This window comes from Mobula hypostoma, chromosome 6, assembly GCF_963921235.1.
Source record: "Mobula hypostoma chromosome 6, sMobHyp1.1, whole genome shotgun sequence".
In the NCBI taxonomy this organism is placed as follows: Eukaryota; Metazoa; Chordata; class Chondrichthyes; order Myliobatiformes; family Myliobatidae; genus Mobula; species Mobula hypostoma.
The window spans coordinates 89,115,135-89,137,045 of NC_086102.1; positions in this window are offsets into that span (position 1 = coordinate 89,115,135).

The window sequence follows — 21,911 nt, forward strand, 5'->3', positions numbered from 1 at the left end:
CACTCCTGGACAAGCAGTCGTGGAGATGAAAAATGGGTACTTGGAAATAATAAGGACAGAAGTGGGGATTGGAGCTGATGTCATTTGGAGATCACACATCCATCAGTTCAAGAGTGCATAGACAACTGTTAGAGAAGAGAGGTGTTCAGAGCTGTCAGAACCATTTCCTGCAGCTCCAACGTTAACTCCTAAAACCACCATGGAGGAGGCCTCCGAATTTGGGATTGTTTCACAACGATCAGTCTCACCTGTGGAGCAGAGTGAAGCCACTTGTCATGAAGAATGACTAGAGACTAGTATATTACAAATATGAGAAAAATGCATTCTATATTGAGTTGGAGTTTATAGCTGAGCAGGGAGGAGTGTTGTGTATTTAATATTTCGGTAATATTCTTTTATTTGTTTATATAATTCATTATGGGTTTATGAAAGAAGAATGTCAGTGGAATACATCATTATGTCACCATGTCACATGGGTGTGCCTCCCTAAACAAAAGAAAAGTAAAACTAAATTGACAAATTTTTTTGCTCATGTCTTTTTCTTTCAATTAGTTTTCTGACTTAAAAAAACATATAACACTATTTATTATCCTCAGCATCCATTTTCCTAGCCTTTATTCATCTCTCATCCATGAGAGATCAACCTAAAATATATATCTTTCACTTCTCCCCAAAGATTCCACCTCAACTACTGAGTTCCTCCAGGAACTCATTACGTTTTACTCCATATCCTGCATTTGTAGTCTCCTGTTTCTCCACCATCTGTAGTCCCTATGTCTCGACTTCATCTGTATTCTCTTTTGTCTGTACACCATCTGTAGTCCCTTGTGTCCCTCCCCCTTATATTGTCCATTGTGTCCCTCCTCAATCTATAATCACCTGTGTCTCACCTCCATCTGCAGTCTCTTGTCTCCCCTCCATCTGTGGTCTCCTGTGTCTCCCCTCCATCTGTAATCTCCTCTCTCTCTCTCTCTTCCATCTGTAGTCTCCTGTGTCTCTCCTCCATCTGCAGTCTCTTGTCTCTTCTCCATCTGCAGTCTCTTGTCTCTCCTCCATCCATAATTGCCCATGACTCTCCTCCATCTGTAGTCTCCTGTGTCTCTCCTACATCTGTAATCTCCTGTCTCTCTCTCTTCCATCTGTAGTCTCCTGTGTCTCTCCTCCATCTGCAGTCTCTTGTCTCCCCTCCATCTGTAATCTCCTCTCTCTCTCTCTCTTACATCTGTAGTGTCCTGTGTCTCTCCTCCATCTGCAGTCTCTTGTTTCTCCTCCATCCATAATTGCCCATGACTCTCCTCCATCTGTAGTCTCCTGTGTCTCGCCTACATCTGTAATCTCCTGTGTCTCTCTTCCATCTGTCGTCTCTTGTCTCTCCTCCATCCATAATTGCCTCTGTCTCCCCTCCATCTGTAGTCTCCCGTGTCTTTCCTTCATCTGTAGCTTCTTGGGTTTCTCCCCATCTGTAGTCTCCAATCCCTCTCCTTCATCTGTCATCTAACGTGTCTCTCCTGCATCGGATGTCTTCTGTGTCTCTTCTCTATTTCTATTCTCCTGTGTTTCTCCACCATCTGTAGTCTCTTGTGTCTCTCCTCTATCTGTCATCACCCGTGTATCTGCTTGATCGGTTGACTTCTGTAACTTACCTCTATCTGCATTCTCCTGTGTCTCTCCTCCACCTGCAGCTTCTTGTGGCTCTGCTCCATGTGTAGTTTCCTGTGTCCTTCCGCCATCTGCAGTCTCTTGTTCCTCTCCTCCACCTTTGACACTTGTCCCCCTCCAACATCTGCCATTTCCTGAGCCTCTCCTCCATCTATAGTCTCTTTTGTCTTTCCACCATCTGTAGTCTCCAATGTCACTCCGTTATCATTTTTATCCTGAGTCTCTCCTCCAGCTGTAGCCTCCTGTGCCTCGTCTCTGCCTGTAGTTTCCTGTGTCTCTCCTCCATCTCTAGCTTCATATGTGTCTCCTCCATATGTTGTCTGTTGTGTCTCTCCTCAATCCCTAATCACCTGTGTCTCTCCTCCATCTGCACACACTTGTCTCTCCTCCATCTGCACACACTTGTCTCTCCTCCATCTGTGCACACTTGTCTCTCCTCCATCTACAGCTTCTTGTGTCTCTCCTCCATCAGAAGTCTCCTGCATCTTTTCTACATCTGTGATTCTTCTTCATATTAGTCTGCTTTCTCTCCCCCATCTAAAATCTCCTCTATCACTCCTCCATCTGTAGTCACCTGCGTCTCTACTCCAGCTGTAATTTCCTGTGTCTGTCCTCTACTTTTGGTTTATTGTATCTCTTCCCAATCTGTAGTCCGCATTCCCTCTACTCCATCTGTAGTCTCCCATGTCTCTCCTCCGTTATAGTCTCCTGTGTCTCTCCACCAACTGTAGTCTGTTGGTTGTCTCCTCCAACTGTAGTCTCTTGTGTTTCTCCTGCATCTTTAGCATGTGTCTCTCCTCAATCTGTAGCCTCTTCAGTGTCTCCAACATATCTTTCATCTCCTGTAACTCTCTTCCATTCAGTCTCTGGTGTCTGTCTTCCATCTATTAGCTCATATGTCTCTCCTCTATCTGTAGTCTCTTCTGCCTCTCCACCATCTGTAGTCTCTTGTATCTATCTTCCATCAGTAGCATCCTGTGTTTCTCCTCTGTCTGTAGTCTCCTGTATCTCTCTTCATCTTAGTCTTTTGTGTTGCTCCTCCATCTGTAGTCTCTTGTGTCACACCACCATCTTCATTATCATTCTTCTCTCTCATTAGTCTCCTGTGTCTCTCCTTCATCTTAATCTCTTCTGTCTATCCTCCACCTGTAATCGCATGTGTCTCTCCTCCATCTTACATTTCCTGTATCTCTCCTCAATTGGTTGGCAGCTGTGTCCTTTTCTGTCTGTCTTCTCATGTGTCATTCCTCCTCCTGTAGTCTCTTGTGTCATTCCTCCATCTGTAGTCTCCTGTATCCCTCATCCATCTGTGTTCTCACGTGTCTCTCTTCCATCTGCAGACTTCTGTGTTTCTCATTTATTATTAGTCTCCTATATCTCCCCTCCATCTTAGTCTTTTGTGCCTCACCTCCATCTGCAGCCTCTTGTATTGCTTCTCCATAACAGGTCTCCCATGCCTCCTTTACAGCTGTAGTCTCTTGTGTCTCTCCACAATCAGTAGTTACCTCTGTCCCTCCTCCTTTTGTACTCTCCTGTGTCTCTCCTTCATCTGTAACTGCTTGTATTACTCCTCTATCTGCAAGCTCCTATGACTTTCCTGTATGTTAGTCTCTTCCATCTCTCCTCCATCTGTAGTCTCCTGTGTCTCTCCTCCATCTGTAGTCTCCTGTGTCTCTCATCCAGCTATAGTCTCCTGTGTCTCTCCTCCATCTGTAGTCTCCTGTGTCTCTCCACCAACTGCAGTCTCCAGCGTGCCTCTTCCATCTGTATTCTCCTATGTTTCTCCTCCATCTGTAGCCCCTTGTGCTCCTGCTCAATCTGTAAGCTTATGAGTCTCTCCTAAATTTTATCTTTTGTGTCTATCCTCCATCTGCAATCTCTTGTGTCTTGTGTCTCTCCAGCATCTGGTCTCCAAAGCCTCACCTCCATCTGTAGACTCCTGTATGTTTCTTCCATCTGAACACTCTTGTGTCTCTCCACCTACTGTAGTCTCCAATGCTTCTCCTCCATTTGTAGTTTCCTGTGTCTCTCCTTCTTATGTAGTCTCCCATTTCTCTCCTCCATTCACAGTCTTCTGTGCCTCTCTTCCATCTGTATTTTCCTGTCTGTCTTCTCCATCTGTAATCTGCTGTGACTCTCCACCACCAGTTGTCTTCTGTGTCTCCCTTCATCTCTAGTCAGTTGTGCCTGCAACCTCTTCTATCTCTCCTCTATCTGTAGTCTCCTGTGTGACTTCCCCATCTGTATTCTCCTGTGTCTCTACTCCATCTGTAGCCTCTTCCTTGTCACCAATCTGTAGTTTCTTGTGTCTCTCTTCCATCGTAGTCTCTTGTGTCTCTCCAGCATCTGTCGTCTCCTGTGTTACACCTTCATCAGCAGTTTCCTGTGTCTTATCTGAGTCTGTAGCCTCCTTTATCTCTCATCCATCTGTAGTCTGCTGTGTCGCACCTCCATCTGCAGTCTCCTACTTATCACAGTCTATAATCTCTTGTGTCTCTCCTCCATCTGTAATCTACAATGCCTCTCCTCTATCTGTATTCCCTTGTGTCTCTCCTCAATCTGTACTCTTTTGTGTGTCTCTCCTCCATCTGTAGTCCTCTGTGTCTCTCCACTACCTGTAATCTACTATTCTTCTCTCATCAACTGTAGCTTCTTGTGTTTCTCCTCCATCTGTAGTTTCTTGTGCCTCACCTGAGTCTGTACCCTCCTCTATCTCTCCACCATCTGTGCTTTCCTGTATCTATCCTCCCACTGTAGCCAGTTTTGTCTCTCCTCCATCTGTGGTCCCCTAGTCTTGACTCCAATCTGTAGTGTATTGTGTCTCTCCACCTTCTGTAGTCTTGTGTGTTTTCTCTCCATCTGTAGCCACTCCTTCACCTGTAGTGTCCTGTGATTCTCCTCCACTTTTAGTCTCCAGTGTCTCTCTTCCATCTGTAATCTTCTCTGCCTCTCTTACTTGGTAGTCTACTGTGTCTCTCCACCAAAAGTAGTCTACTGTATCTCTCCTCCATCTGTAGTCTCCTGTGTCGCTCCTTCATCTGCAGTTTCCTGTGCCTCACCTGAGAATGCAGCCTCCTGTATCTCTCCTGCATCTGTGCTCTCCTGTATCTATCCTCCAGCTATAGCCAGTTGTGTCCTTCCTCTAACTGTGGTCCCCTGAGCCTCTCCTCCATCTGTACTCTTCTGTCTTTTTCTTCAGTCCTATAGTCTCCTATGCCTCTCTTCCATCTTTGGTCTCCAGTATCTTTCTAAATTCTTTTGTCTCCAGTGTCTCACACCTATCAATACTCTCCTGCATCTCTCCTCCATATCTGGGGATTCCTGCATCTCTCCTCCATCTGCAACTTCTCTTGTGTATCTCCTCCATCTATAGCCTCCTGTGTCCCTCCCCATCTGAAGTCTCTTGTGTCTTTCCAGCATCTGTGGTCTCCTGTCTCTCTCCTACATCTGTAGTCTCCTGTGTCTCTCCCCATCTGTAGGCATATCTTCATCAGTAGAGTCCTGTGACTCTACTCCATTTTTAGTCTCCAATGCCTCTTCTCCATCTGTAGCCTTCTCTGCCTCTCCACCATCTGTAGCCTACTGTGTCTCTCCACCAACTTTAGCCTCCTGTGTCTCTCTTCCATCTGTCATTTCATGTGTTTCTCTTCATCTGCAGTCTCTTGAGCTTCATCTGAGTCTGTAGCCTCCTTTATCTCTCCACCAACTGAAATCTCCTATACCTATCCTCCAGCTGTAGCTAGTTTTAACACTGTGGTCCCCTGAGTCTCGACTCCAATCTGTAGTGTATTGTGTCTCTCCACCATCTGTAGTATCCTGTGTCTCTCCTCTATTTGTAGTCTCTAGTGTCTCTCCACCTTCTGTAGTCTTGTGTGCCTTCTCTTCATCCATAGTATCCTGTGACTCTCCTCCATTTTTAGTCTCTAGTCTTTCTCTTCCATCAATAGTCTTCTCTGTCTCTCCACCATCTGTAGTCTACTGTCTCATCTTCATATGTAGCATATTTTGTCTCTCCTCCATCTGTTAACTCCTGTATCTCTGCTCCATCTGTAGCCGGTTTTGTTTCTTCTCCACTTGCAGTCTCCTATGTCTCACCTGAGTCTGTAATCTCCTGTTTCTCTCCTCCATCTGCAACCTCTACTGTTTCTCCTCCATTGGCTGTCTCTTCTGACTCTCTGCTATCTGTAGTCTCCTGTGTCTCACCTCCATCTGCCATCTCCTGTGTCTTTCCGGAATCTGTCATTTCCTGTGTCTCTCCTCCATCTCTAGTCTCATGTGTCTCCCCTCAGTCAGTCACATCTTGTGTCTGTCATCCAGCTGTAGTATCCTGAGTCTCAGCTCCATCTGTAATCTCCTGTGTCTCACTTCAATCTGTAGTCTCCATTGACTCTCCCCCATCTGTAGCTTACTGTGTCTCTCCACCATCTGTAGTCTACTGCATCTCATCTTCATTTGTAGCATATTTTATCTCTCCTCCATCTGTAAACTCCTTTATCTCTCCTCCACCTGTAGTCTCCTGTCGGTCTTCTTCTACAGTAGTCTCCTGTGTCTCTCCTCTATCTGTAGTTTCTTTCGACTCTGCCCTGTGTATCTCCTCTCTATGTACTCTCCTGTGCATCTCCTCCAACTGCAGTCTCCTGTGCCTCACCAAATTCAGTAGTCTCCTGTGCCTCACCAAATTCAGTAGTCTCCTGTGTCTTTCTTCCATCTCTAGTCTCTTGCTTCTCCTCAACAGTAGTCTCTTGTGCCTTTCCAACATCTGAAGTATCTTGTATCTCTCCTCCATTGGTAGCCTCTTGTGTCTCTCTTCAATCAGTTATATCTTGTTTCTCTCTTGCATCTATTGCCTCTTGTTTCTCTCCTTCATCTATAGTCTCATGTGCTTTTCCTCCATCTGCAGTCTCTTGCACCTGTCCTCCATCTGTTTTCCTCTGTTACTCACTTCCATCTGTAGTCACCCATGTCACACCTCCATATCTGTAGTTTTCTGTGTCTCTCCTCCATCTGCCATCTCCTGTGTCTCTCCACCATCTGTATCTTCCTCTGTCTTTCCAGCATTTGTAGTCCCTTGCGTCTCTCCTCCATCTGTCATGTCCTCTGTAACTCATCGCTATCTGTAGTTGCCTGTGTCCATCCTCCATCTGTAGTTGTTTGTGTGTCTCCTTGAACTGCAGTTTCCTGTATCTCTCCTCTATTTGTAGTCAACTGACTCACTTCTATCTGTAGTGTCCAGTATCCCTCTATCATCTGTATCATCCCCTGTATCTCCTACACCTGTACTCTTCTGTGTCTGTCCTCCACATCTGTAGTTTCCTGTGTCTCCCTTCCATCTGCAGCCACTTGTGTTTTTTCTCCATCTGTAGCTAGTTTTGTCTCTCCTTCATCTGCAGTCTCCTATGTTTCATCCGAGTCTGTAATCTCCTGTTCCTCTCCTCCATCTGCAACCTCTACTGTCTCCCCTCCAGTAGCTGTCTCTTCTGACTTTCTGCTATCTGTAGTCTCTTATGTCTCTCCTCCATCTGTAGCCCTTTGTGTCTCTCCTTGAACTGTAGTTTCCTGCATTTCTCCTCTATCTGCAGTCTACTGTGTCTCACCTCAGTCTGTAGTCTCTGATGTCTCTCCTCCAACTGAAGCCTCATGTACCTTTCCTCCATCTGTAGTCTCCTGTGTGTCTTCTCCATCTCGTCCCTCTCCTCCATATGTAACATCTTGTGGCTGTCCTCCATCTATCGTCTCATGTGACTCTCCTCCATTGGCACTCTCCTGTATCTCTCTTCCATTGATAATCTCATGTATCTCACCACCATCTGTAGCCTAGCATGTCTCTCCTCCATATGTAATCTCTTGTGTCTCCTCTGCATGTAATCTGCTGTGTCCCTCCTCCATCCGTAGATGCTTGTGTCTTTCCACCATCAGTAGACTAGTATGTCTCACCTCAGTCTGTAATAGCTTTTTTCTCTCTTGCATCTGTTCCTTGTTGTGTCTCTGCTTCATCTATAGACTTATGTGGCTTTTGTTCATCTGCAGTTTCTTGTGTCTCTTCTCTATCTGTAGTCTGTTATGTCTGTCCTCCATCTGTAGCCTCTTGTACCTATCCTTCATCGAAAGTCTCATGTGCCTTTCCTCCATTAGTAGCTTCCTGTACATCTCCTCCATCTTAGTCACCTGTGTCTCTCCTCCATCTGTAATGTCCTGTGACCCTCCTGCAACTGTAGCCCTTATGTCTCTCCTCCATCTGTAGTCTGTTGTCCCTCTCCTCCATCTCCAGTCTCCTGTATCTCTCCACCATCTGTTGCCCCCTATGGCTCTCCTCCATCTGTAGTCTCCAGTGCCTCTACTCTATCAGCAGTCTCTTCTGTCCATCGTTATTTGTAGATCCTTGTATCTTTCATCCATCTGTAGCCTCCTGCATCTCTATTCTTCTGTGATTCATGCAATTGTAGCCTCTTGTGTCTCTCCTCCATCTGCAGCCTCTCTGTGTCCTCAATACCTTTGAACTGAATTGAATTGACTTTATTACTTACACCCTTTACATACATGAGGAGTAAAAATCTTTATGTTATGTCTCCGTCTAAATGTGCGATGCGTAATTTCTAGTAATTTGTAATAAATAGTACGTACAATAGGACAGTCAATATAGCATAGAAATACAATTGCATTAGCGTGAATTAATTAATCTGATGTCCTGGTGAAGAAGCTGTCCTGGAGCCTGTTGGTCCTGGCTTTTATGCTGCGGTACCATTTCCCGGTGGGCACGTGGCCAAGTGGTTAAGGCATTGGACTAGTGACCTGAAGGTTGTGAGTTTAAGACCCAGCCAAGAGAATGTGTTGTGTCCTTGGACAAGGCACTTAATCATACATTGCTCTGTGAGGACACTGGTGCCAAGCTGTATGGGTCCTAATGCCCTTCCCTTGGACTACATTGGTGTCGTGGAGAGGGGAGACTTGCAGCATGGGCGACTGCTGGTCTTCCATACAACCTTGCCCAGGCCTGTGAGTGAAGAGTGAAGACTTTCCAGGCGCAGATCCATGGTCTCGCAAGACTAACGGATGCCTTTAAACCATGCACAGACGGTAGCAGTTGGAACAGTTTGTGGTTGGGGTGATTTGGGTCTCCAATGATCCTTCGGGCCCTTTTTACACACCTGTTTCTGTAAACATCCCAAATCATGGGAAGTTCACATCTACAGATGCGCTGGGCTGTCCGCACCACTCTCTGCACAATCCTGTGGTTAAGGGAAGTACAGTTCCCATACCAGGCAGTGATGCAGACAGTCAGGATGCTCTCAGTCGTGCCCCTATAGAAAGTCATTAGGATTTGGGGACCCATACAAAACTTCTTCAGCCGTCTGAGGTGAAAGAGGTGTTGTTGTGCCTTTTTCACCACACAGCTGGTGTATACAGACAACGTGAGATCCTCAGTGAGATCTATAGTCGCTTGTATCTCTCCTCCATCTGTAGTGCCTTGTGTCTCTGTAAATCTGTCATCATCAGTGTCACCCCTTCGTCTATACATCCTTGTGTCTCTCCTCCATTAATAGTCCCATCTGGCTGTCATCCATCTGCAGTCTCCCTTATCTCTCTTCCATCTGTAGTCTCCAGTGACTCTTGTCCATCAGTAATCTCCTGTATCTCTCCTCCATCATCAGATTCTTGTGTCTCTCCCCATCTGTAGTCTCTTGTGTCTCTCCACCAGTTGTCATCGTTTGTGTCTCTCCTCCATCCACAGCCTCTTGTGTCTTTCCTCTATCTCTAGTCTCCTGTGCCTCTCCTGCATCTGCAGTTTCTCATGACTCTACTCCATCTGTAGTCTCCTGTGTCTTTCCTCCATGTGCAGTCTCTTCTTCATCTGTACTCTCTTGTGACTCTCCTCCATTTGTTATCTCCTGTGTCTCCATTACCTGCACTCTCCTATGTATCTCCCCCATCTGGTCCACTGTTGTATCTCCTCCATCTCTAGTCTCTAATGGCTGTGCTTCATATGTAGCCTCTTGTATCTCTCCTCCATCTGTAGTCTCCTGTGCCTGTCATCCATCTGTAGGCTCTTGTGTCTCTCCTCAATTTATATTCCCTTCTGCCCCTCCTCCATATGCATCCCATCAGGACCAGGGGACTTATCTACCTTCAGGCCCTCTAGTTTGCTCATCGGTATCTCTTTAGTGACAGTGATTTTATCTAGGTCCTCACCTCCCATTTCGTCCATAACATCTTTCTTTGGCATATTAGACGTATCCTCCACCGTAAAGACCGACACAAAATAAGGAGAAAAGGAGCTTTTTTCCTTCTCCCGTCTGCGTGAGATGTGGGACTTTCGAGAGACTTTGAAGTTTTTTACTGTGACCATGGCCTGTTCTTCATCAAGTTATGGTATTGTTGCATTGTTGTAACTATATGTTATAATTATGTGGTTTTTGTTAGTTTTTCGGTCTTGGTCTGTCCTGTGTTTCTGTGATATCACACTGGAGGAATATTGTATAATTTCTTAATGCATGCATTACTAAATGACAATAAAAGAGGACTGCGTGTCCTCATAATCTAATAATCTAATAATCTAAAATAGTCATTCAATGCCTCAGCCGTTTCCTTTTCCCCTTATCATCTTGCAAGGGACCTACATTGACCTTAGCCACCCTCTTCCGCTTTATATAATTTATAAAAACTTTTGCTATCTGTTTTTATATTTTGTGCTAATTTACTTTCATACTCTATCTTCCCTTTCCTTATTTCTTGTTTAGTTGTTCTCTGTTGCTTTTTAAAGTTTTCCCAGTCCTCCAGTCTCCCACCACTCTTTGCGACTTTGTACATGTGAGCTTTTAATTTGATACTATCTTTTATTTCTTTAGTTATCCAAGGCTGGCTCTCCCCACACTTACTGTCCTTACTTTTGACAGGAATATGCTTTTGTTGAACACTGTGAAAAATCTCTTTGAAGGTATTCCCTTGTTCCTTAACTGTCTTACCAAATAGACTGTGCTCTCAATCCACATTAGCCAAGTTCTCCCTCATCCCGTTGTGGTCTACCTTGTTCAAGCATAATACACTAGTTTTAGATCTAACTATTTCATCCTCCAAATGAATGTGAAATTCAATCATGCTATGATCACACTTTCCAAAGGATCCCTGGCTACAAGATCATTAATCTTACCTGTCTCATTGCACAGGACTAGATCAAGTGCTAATCTCCCTGTCTGTCTCCATATCTAATCTCCTGCATCTCACCTCCATCTGTATTCCGAGCCTTTCCTCCATCTGTAGTCTCTTGTGTCTCTCCTCCATCTGTATTCTTTGTCTCTCCTCCATCTGTGGTTTCCTGTGTCTGGCTGCCATTTGTAGTCTCCTTTGTAGTCTCCATTTGTAGCCAGTTGGGTCTCTCCCTTATCTGCAGTCCTGTGTCTCTTCTCCATCTGTGATCTCCTGTGTCTTTCCACCATCTGTGATCTCCTGTGTCTCTCCACCATCTGTGATCTCCTGTATCTCTCCACCATCTGCAGTCACCTGTGTCTCTCCACCATCTGTGATCTCTTGTATCTCTCCACCATCTGCAGTCACCTGTGTCTCTCCACCATCTGTGATCTCCTGTGTCTCTCCACCATCTGTGATCTCTTGTATCTCTCCACCATCTGCAGTCACCTGTGTCTCTCCACCATCTGTGATCTCCTGTGTCTCTCCACCATCTGTGATCTCCTGTGTCTCTCCACCATCTGCAGTCACCTGTGTCTCTCCACCATCTGTGATCTCCTGTGTCTCCCAACCATCTGTGATCTCCTGTGTCTCTCCACCATCTGCAGTCACCTGTGTCTCTCCACCATCTGTGATCTCCTGTGTCTCTCCACCATCTGCCCTCAGTTATATCTCTCTCCACTCCAGACATTTTGATCTGTAGATTGCAGGCCCTTGAGGTTTATTTGCCCTCCTCCAGTAATGTCTTTGAGCATCATACCAGCATTCATTACAATGCTACAGCCAGCCCAAGTGAATATGATCGGTCGTAGTCTGGTCATTAAGTCTGTTAAGCACACCATATGCAACAGACCATCACTCATTTACTGCATGATTCAGAAGAAATGACCCTGCATTGAATGGTGGAATTTAGTGTAGTTTCTCTTCCCCCTGGTCTTTAAATGGACTACTTACTTAGAAACATAGAAACATAGAAACATAGAAAATAGGTGCAGGAGTAGGCCATTTGGCCCTTCGAGCCTGCACCGCCATTTATTATGATCATGGCTGATCCTCCAACTCAGAACCCCGCCCCAGCCTTCCCTCCATACCCCCTGACCCCCGAAGCCACAAGGGCCATATCTAACTCCCTCTTAAATATAGCCAATGAACTGGCCTCAACTGTTACCTGTGGCAGAGAATTCCACAGATTCACCACTCTCTGTGTGAAGAAGTTTTTCCTAATCTCGGTCCTAAAAGGCTTCTCCTCTATCCTCAATCTGTGGCCCCTCATTCTGGACTTCCCCAAGATCGGGAACAATCTTCCTGCATCTAGCCTGTCCAATCCCTTTAGGATCTTATACGTTTCAATCAGATCCCCCCTCAATCTTCTAAATTCCAACGAGTACAAGCCCAGTTCATCCAATCTTTCTTCATATGAAAGTCCTGCCATCCCAGGAATCAATCTGGTGAACCTTCTTTGTACTCCCTCTAAGGCAAGGATGTCTTTCCTCAGATTAGGGGACCAAAACTGCACACAATACTCCAGGTGTGGTCTCACCAAGGCCTTATACAACTGCAGTAGTACCTCCCTGCTCCTGTACTCGAATCCTCTCGCTATAAATGCCAGCATACCATTCGCCTTTTTCACCGCCTGCTGTACCTGCATGCCCACTTTCAATGACTGGTGTATAATGACACCCAGGTCTCGTTGCACCTCCCCTTTTCCTAATCGGCCACCATTCAGATAATAATCTGTTTTCCTATTTTTGCCACCAAAGTGGATAACTTCACATTTATCCACATTAAATTGCATCTGCCATGAATTTGCCCACTCACCCAACCTATCCAAGTCACCCTGCATCCTCTTAGCATCCTTCTCACAGCTAACACTGCCACCCAGCTTCGTGTCATCCGCAAACTTGGAGATGCTGCATTTAATTCCCTCATCCAAGTCATTAATATATATTGTAAACAACTGGGGTCCCAGCACTGAGCCTTGCGGTACCCCACTAGTCACTGCCTGCCATTCTGAAAAGGTCCCGTTTATTCCCACTCTTTGCTTCCTGTCTGCTAACCAATTCTCCACCCACACCAATACCTTACCCCCAATACCGTGTGCTTTAAGTTTGCACACTAATCTCCTGTGTGGGACCTTGTCAAAAGCCTTTTGAAAATCCAAATATACCACATCCACTGGTTCTCCCCTATCCACCCTACTAGTTACATCCTCAAAAAATTCTATGAGATTCGTCAGACATGATTTTCCTTTCACAAATCCATGCTGACTTTGTCCGATCATTTCACCGCTTTCCAAATGTGCTGTTATCACATCCTTGATAACTGACTCCAGCAGCTTCCCCACCACCGACGTTAGGTTAACTGGTCTATAATTCCCCGGTTTCTCTTTCCCTCCTTTTTTAAAAAGTGGAGTTACATTAGCCACCCTCCAATCCTCAGGAACTAGTCCAGAATCTAACGAGTTTTGAAAAATTATCAATAATGCATTCACTATTTCTTGGGCTACTTCCTTAAGCACTCTGGGATGCAGACCATCTGGCCCTGGGGATTTATCTGCCTTCAATCCCTTCAATTTACCTAACACCACTTCCCTACTAACATGTATTTCGCTCAGTTCTTCCATCTCACCGGACCCTCTGCCCCCTACTATTTCTGGAAGATTATTTATGTCCTCCTTAGTAAAGACAGAACCAAAGTAATTATTCAATTGGTCTGCCATGTCCTTGCTCCCCATAATCAATTCACCTGTTTCTGTCTGCAGGGGACCTACATTTGTCTTTACCAGTCTTTTCCTTTTTACATATCTATAAAAGCTTTTACAGTCAGTTTTTATGTTCCCTGCCAGTTTTCTCTCATAATCTTTTTTCCCCTTCCTAATTAAGCCCTTTGTCCTCCTCTGCTGAACTCTGAATTTCTCCCAGTCCTCAGGTGAGCCACTTTCTCTGGCTAATTTGTATGCTTCTTCTTTGGAATTGATACTATCCCTAATTTCTCTTGTCAGCCACGGGTGCACTACCTTCCTTGATTTATTCTTTTGCCAAACTGGGATGAACAATTGTTGTAGTTCATCCATGCAACCTTTAAATGCTTGCCATTGCATATCCACCGTCAATCCTTTAAGTGTCATTTGCCAGTCTATCTTAGCTAATTCACATCTCATACCTTCAAAGTTACCCCTCTTTAAGTTCAGAACCTTTGTTTCTGAATTAACTATGTCACTCTCCATCTTAATGAAGAATTCCACCATATTATGGTCACTCTTACCCAAGGGACCCCTCACTACAAGATTGCTAATTAACCCTTCCTCATTGCTCAAAACCCAGTCCAGAATAGCCTGCTCTCTAGTTGGTTCCTCGACATGTTGGTTCAAAAAACCATCCCGCATACATTCCAAGAAATCCTCTTCCTCAGCACCTTTACCAATTTGGTTCACCCAATCTACATGTAGATTGAAGTCACCCATTATAACTGCTGTTCCTTTATTGCACACATTTCTAATTTCCTGTTTAATACCATCTCCGACCTCACTACTACTGTTAGGTGGCCTGTACACAACTCCCACCAGCGTCTTCTGCCCCTTAGTGTTACGCAGCTCTACCCATATCGATTCCACATCTTCCCGGCTTATGTCCTTCCTTTCTATTGCGTTAATCTCTTCTTTAACCAGCAATACCACCCCACCTCCCCTTCCTTCATGTCTATCCCTCCTGAATATTGAATATCCCTGAACGTTGAGCTCCATTAATAACAATCTGCACTTTCAATTCATCCACCTTATTACGAATGCTCCTTGCATTGACACATAAAGCCTTCAGGCGCTCTTTTACAACTCTCTTAGCCCTTATACAATTATGTTGAAAAGTGGCCCTTTTTAATGCTTGCCCTGGATTTGTCGGCCTGCCACTTTTACTCTTCTCCTTAGTACTTTTTGCTTCTACCCTCACTTTACACCCCTCTGTCTCTCTGCACTGGTTCCCATCCCCCTGTTGTGAACTAACCTCCTCACGCCTAGCTTCTTTAATTTGATTCCCACCCCCCAACCATTCTAGTTTAAAGTCACCTCAGTAGCCCCCGCCAACAGACCTTGACTTTACAAATAAACTACTTCTGCAGACCTACAGTTTATACCCCTCCTCAACTCAATACACCAGTTCCTTGCATTATCAATAGAGTCACCCCTTAACACCAGATTCTAAGGTTACCCACAGAACTTATCTAACACCCAGAAGTTAGAAAGGGTCCGTTCTTCAATACTGATGAAACCAGGGCTACATCTGCCAGTCTGTTCAGCACAAGCACAAGCAGTAAACTGGAGATAATTTGTGTAAAATATGGCTTTCATAAGGAATAGATTAACTGTCCGAAGTTCCACCCATCTGCTCTCAATAGTCCTGGCCCAGCGATACACCATGCAGTGCTGGGATTGCTATGTGGTATTTGCCTTTGGTGCACACTGATCAGGGAGCAAGGCTCGTCATTTAGCACCACAGCAACCATCTAGCGCCCTGCCTTTTCCTCAGGTTCACAGTGCTATAGATCTCCTCTACTTCATCCCCTCACTTTCCTGTAGATCAAGGAAGATATTGAAACACTATCACAACTTCTTTGTAACTCCAGCAAAACAAAAAAGGCTGGACTCCCCCAGATGGCAAGAAGCAACACCAATTCTGATGCAGGCTCTTTGACCTGAAGCATTGACTCTGTTTCTCTCCCCACAGATGCTGCCCGACCTGCGGAGCCCCACAGCGTCCAATTTTTGTTTTGTACTTCCAGCATTGTGATTGAATTCCCTATAGCCTTTTGCTGAGTGAAATCTGGACCGTTGCCAGAAACAAAAAGGCTGTATCCAGGGTTTGACGTGGTCAAAAATAAACTAAAATCTGCAAAGTAGCAAACAGGACTGAGTGAAGGGCAAGGGAATCAAACAATGTGAATGTCCATGGAATGGAGGCTGCCATTTTCTGAGACTGTACTTACAGCCATCATTTTGCTCAGGATGGCTAAGTCAGAGCAATTGAATGTGGACAGAAAAAATTTCCTGAGACTATTTCCAGGTAAGAAGCTTTTCATTCAGTTATGTGACAATGTTAGGCTTGAAGAAAGAACTGCCTGTGATCTGTAGGAATTACACCTTACTTCAGCTCCAGGCTGACAAGGTCAGGGAGCTGGAACTGGAGCTGGAGCTGGATGCACTCGGGACCACCCGGGAGGATGAAAACCTCACAGATAAGACTTTTACTGAAGTTGTCACACCCAGAGCGCAGGCTTCAGACAGTAGATGCATGACCATCAGGTGAAGTAAGGGGACAAGCAGTCAGTGCAGGGTTCCCCTGTGGCCATCCCTCTCAGCAACAAGTGTACCCCTTTGGATACTACTGAGGGGTGGGAAATGACCTATCAGGACATAACAGTACTCAGGCCTGTGGCACTGTGGCCAGCTCTGAGGCTCAACAGGGAAGCGTAACATCAGGCAGGGCTGCAGTGATAGGAGACTCAAGAGTTAGGGGGATGGACAGGAGACTCTGTGGCTGAAAAAGAGAAGCTAGGGTGGTGTGTTGCCTCCCATGTGCAAGGGTCCAGAGCAACTGGAGAACGTTCTCAAGAGGGAGGGTGAGCAGCCAGAGGTTGTGATGCACATTGGCACCGAAGTCATGGGTAGAAGAGGGGAAGAAGTCCTACACAGTGAGCATAGGGAGTCAGGGGAAAGGTTGAAGAACTGGACTGTCAATGTAGTCATCTCTGGATCACTCCCAGTGCTGTGTGCTAGTCAGGGCAGGAACGGAATGATGACACAGTTGAGTGCGTAGCTGATGATCTGGTGCATGGGGCAGGGTTTCAGATTTATGGATCATTGAAATCTCTTCTGGGAAGGTATGAACTGTGTTACACCTGAACCCAAGGGGGACAGATATCCTTGCAGGCAGGTTTTCTAGAGCTATTGGGAGGGGTTAAACCTAGTTGGCAGAGGGATGGGAACTGGTGTGATAGGGCTGAGGATGGGGCAGTTGGAGTACAAGTCGATGCAGTGTGCAGTGACACTGTGAAGATGCACAGGCAGACAATCAGGCAAAATTGCAGTCAGTGGGATGAGTCAAAGTATAACATGGGGGACAGAATCATAAAGAGTGATGAATACGGGACTGAAGGTGTTTTGAATGCACTCAGTATATGGAGTAAGGTGCAACTAGAGATAGGGAGCTATGACGTTGTGGGCAGCACCAAGACGTGGCTGAAAGAAGATCATAGTTGGGAGCTTATCATCCTCGTATACACCTTGTAATAAAAGGGCAGGGAGGTAGGCAGAGGCGGTGGGATAGCTCTGCTGGTTTAAAAAAACTGAAATCAAATCCTTAGAAAGAGGTGACATAGGATCAGAAGATGTAGAATCATTGTGGGTAGAGTTAAGAAACTTCAAGGGTAAAAAGATTCTGATAGAAGTTATATACATGCCCCCAAACAGAAGCCAGAATGAGGGATAAAATTTTCAATGAGAAAGAGAAAAAGCACATAATAGGCAATGTTACGAAAGTCATGAAGGATTTTAATATGCAAGTAGATTGGGAAAATCAGGTTGGTGCTGGATCCCCAGAAAGGGAATTTGTAGAATGCCTCTGTGATGGCTTTTTAGAGCAGCTTGTGGTTGAGCTCACTAGAGGAAAGGCAATTCTGGATTGGGTGTTGTGTATGAATCAGATTTGGTTAAGGAGCTTAATGTAAAGTGATCATAACAGGAGTCAGTGATCATAATATGATAAAATTCACCCAGCAATTTGAGGGGGAGAAGATAAAGTCAGATGTATCCATGTAAAGGCAGATGTTTAAAGTCAGTGGAGTTAAGGGAATTATAGAGGCATGGGAGAGGAGCTGGTCAAAGTTGATTGGAAGGGGACACTAGCAGGGATGATGGCAGAGCAGCAATGGCTGGAGTTTCTGGGGACAATTCAGAAGGCGTAGAGTAGATACATACCAAAGAAGAAGTATTCTAAAGGGAGGATGAGACAACCGTAGTTGGCAAGGGAAGTCAAAGACAGAATAAATGCAAACAAAAGAGAGGGCATGTAATACAGTAAAAATTAGCAGGAAGTTAGAGGATTGGGAAACTTTTAAAAATCAGCAGAAGACAACTAAATCAACCATGAGGAGGGAAAAGCAGTAATATGAAGGGAAGCTCACCAAAACTATCAAAGAGGATACCAAAAGTTTCTTCAGATATATTAAAGGGAAAAGAGAGTTGAGAGTGGATATTGGACTACTGGAAAATGGTGCCAGAGAGGTAGTAATGGAGGACGAAGAAATGCTGGACAAGCTTAAGAAGAATTTTGGGTCAGTCTTCACTTGGAAGGCACTAGCTATATGCCCGAAATTCAAGAGTGTCAGGGGGCAGAAGTGAATGTTGTTGCCATTACTAAGGAGAAGGTGCTCAGAATGTTGAAATATTTGAAGGTGGATAAGTCACTCCACCAGATGGACTACATCCAGAATTCTGAACGGGTCGGTGAAGGATTGTGGAGGCATTAGTAATGATCTTCCAAGAATCAGTAGGTTGTGCAATGGTTCTGGAGGACTGGAAAATTGCAAATGCCATTCCATTTTTAAGAAGGGAGGGAGGCAGAAGAAAGGAAATAATAGTCCATTTAACCTGACTTCTGTGGTGGAGAAAATTTTGAAGTCCATTATTAAGAAAGAGTTTTCGCAGTACTTGGAGTCACATGACAAAATAGGCCAAAGTCAGCATGGTTTCCTGAAGGGGCAATCTTTCCTGAGAAATCTGCTGAAATTCTTTGAGAAAAAACCAGGCAGGATGGACAAAAAAGAGTCGGTGGATGTTTACCTGGATTTTCAAAAGGCCTCTGACAAGGTCCCGCACATGAGGGTGCTTAACAAGATAGGAGCCCATGGTATTACAGGGAAGATACTGGCATGGATAGAAAATTGGGTGATTGGCAGAAGACAAAAAGACGAACTAAAAGGAGCCTATTCTGGTTGGTTGCTGGTGACAAGTGTTCTGTAAGGGTTGGTATTTGGACCACTTCTTTTCATGTTATGTCAATAAACTAGATGACAGAATTGTTGGCTTTGTGGCCAAGTTTGCAGATGGTACAAAGATAGGAGGAGGGGCAGGTAGTTTTGAGGAAGAAGGGAGTCTGCAGAAGGACTTGGACAGATTGGGAGAAATGACAAAGAAGTGGCAGATGGAATATAGTGTTGAGAAGTGTATGATCATGCACTTTGGTAGAAGGAATAAAGGCATAAACTATTTCCTAACTGGGGAAAAATTCAAAAATCTGAGGTGCAAAGGGACCTTGGAGTCCTTGTGCAGGATTCCCTGAAGCTTAACTTGCAGCTTGAGTCGGTGGTGTGGAAGTGAAATGCAATGTTAGCATTCACTTTGAGAGGACTACAATACAAGAGCAAGGATAGGACGCTGAGGCTTTATATTGGTCAGGCCGCTATTCTATGGGATTCAAAGCCTTTGGCACATTTTCCAAAGTGGTGTTGACCCATCTCCTGTCATCAACATATCATAGGCCATCTGTCCAAGTACGAGCAGCGCATGCCTAAATTGATTACCCAGACTCTCAGATAACCCCATATTACGTCAACATCAGATTCAAGGCAAGGACAATTTTTCTCTTCTTATGAGCAAGTATAGTAAAGGGAAGAAGGTGTTCTTAAATATAAAGAGATGGCAAGAGGCTAAGATTGAAAGCTTGCCTGTAGTTGTTGAGGCCTGTTGAAGGACTCTAGATATGTGCAATTATTGGCTTTATTTTGCAAATGAAGCCAATAATTGTATTTTTGATCAGGTGGAATTTCCAGGAGTACTTCCCCTCTGAGAAAAGATGGTTCAAGATGGAGCATCTCAGTTGATGAATAAAGTACAGTGCCTATTCATTCATCCCTGACGCACCCCCCCCCCCACCCCCGGATGTTTTACAACATTGAGTCACAGTGGATTTAATTTGGCTTTTTTTTTTACACTGGTAAACAGAAAAGACTCTTCCGTGTCAAAGTGCAAACAAATTTCTACAAATTTCCTATTTCAGTGGTTGGTTAATTGATGCAGAAGATCCTGAGAGGCAGGATTTATGAACATTTGGTGTGGCATAATATGATTAGGAATAGTCAGCATGGCTTTGTCAAAGGCAGGTTGTGCCTCACAAGCCTGATTGAATTTTTTGAGGATGTGACTAAACACATTGATGAAGGTAGAGCAGTAGATGTAGTGTATATGGATTTCAGCAAGGCATTTAATAAGATACCCCATGCAAGGTTTATTGAGAAAGTAATGAGGCATGGGATCCAAGGGGACATTACTTTGTGGATCCAGAACTGGCTTGCCCACAGAAAGCAAAGAGTGGATGTAGACGGGTCACATTCTGCATGGAGATCAGTGACCAGTGATGTGCCTCAGGGATCTGTTCTGAAACCCCCTACACTTCATGACTTTTATAAATGAACTGGATGAGGAACTAGAGGGATTGGTTAGTAAATTTGCTGATGTAATAAGGGTTGGAGGTATTGTGGATAGTTTGGAGGGCTGTCAGAGGCTACAGCAGGACATTGATAGGATGCAAAAATGGGCTGAGAAGTGGCAGATGGAGTTCAACCCAGATAAGTGTGAGGTGGTTCATTTTGGTAGGTCAAATATGATGGCAGAATATAGTATTAATGGTAAGACTCTTGGCAGTGTGGAGGATCAGAGGGATCTTGGGGTATGAATCCAAAGGACACTCAAGGCTGCTGCGCAGGTTGACTCTATGGTTAAGAAGGCATACAGTGCATTGGCCTTCATCAATCGTGGGATTGAGTTTAGGAGCTGAGAGGTAATGTTGCAGCTATGTAGAACCCTGTTCAGACCCACTTGGAGTACTGTACTCAGTTCTGGTCGCCTCACTGTAGGAAGGATGTGGAAACCAGAGAAAGGGTGCAGAGGAGATTTACAAGGACGTTGCCTGGATTGGGAGCATGACTTATGAAATAGGTTGAGTGAACTCGGGCTTTTTTCCTTGGAGCAACGGAGGATGGGAAGTGACTTGATAGAGGTGTATAAGGTGATGAGAGGCATTGATCATGTGGATAGTCAGAGGCCTTTTTTCCCAGGGCTGAAATGGCTAGCATGAGAGGGCATAGTTTTAAGGTGCTTGGAAGTAGGTAAAGAGGAGATATCAGTGGTAAGATCTTTACGCAAAGAGTGGTGAGTCTGTGGAACGGGCTGCCAACAACGGTGGTGGAGGTGGATATGACAAGGTTTTTTAAAAGACTCCTGGATAGGTATATGGAGCTCAGAAAAATAGAGGACTATAGGTAACCTTAGGAAATTTCTCATTAAGGACATGTTCGGCACAGCTTTGTGGGCCAAAGGGCCTGTATTGTGCTGTAGGTTTTCTATGCTTCTATGTTTCTAAGTTGGTCTAAATTTATAACAATTATTAAACACAAAATAATTGATTGCATAATTACTTACCCCTGTCAAGTCAGTATTTATAGATGCACCTTTGGCAACAATTACAGCCTTGAGTCTGTGTGGATAGGTCTCTATCAGCTTTGCACATCTGGACACTACAATTTTCCCCCATTCTTCTTTACAAAACTGCTCAAGCTCTGTCAGATTGCATGGGGATTGTGAGTGAACAACCCTTTTCAAGTCCAGCCACAAATTCTCAATTGGATTGAGGACTGGACTCTGGCTTAGACACTCCAGGATGTGAACTTCGTTGTTTTTAAAGCATTCCTGTGAAGTTTTGTCGCACAAGAGACTTATAAATAAGATACAGATGCATGAAGTTGGAGGAAGTGTATTGGCATGGATAGTGGATTGGTTAACCAATAGAAGGCAGAGAGTTGGTATAAATGGGTGTTTCTCCGGTTGGCAGTCTTTGGTGAGTGGGGTGGCACAGGAGTCGGTGCTGGGCCCGCATCTGTTTACCATTTACATTGATAACTTGGAAGAGGGGACTGAGTGTAGCGTAGCAAAATTTACTGATGACACTAAACTGAGGGAAAAGCAAATTGTACAGAGGATGAGGAGGGTCTGCAAAGGGATATAGATAAGTTAAGTGAGTGGGCCA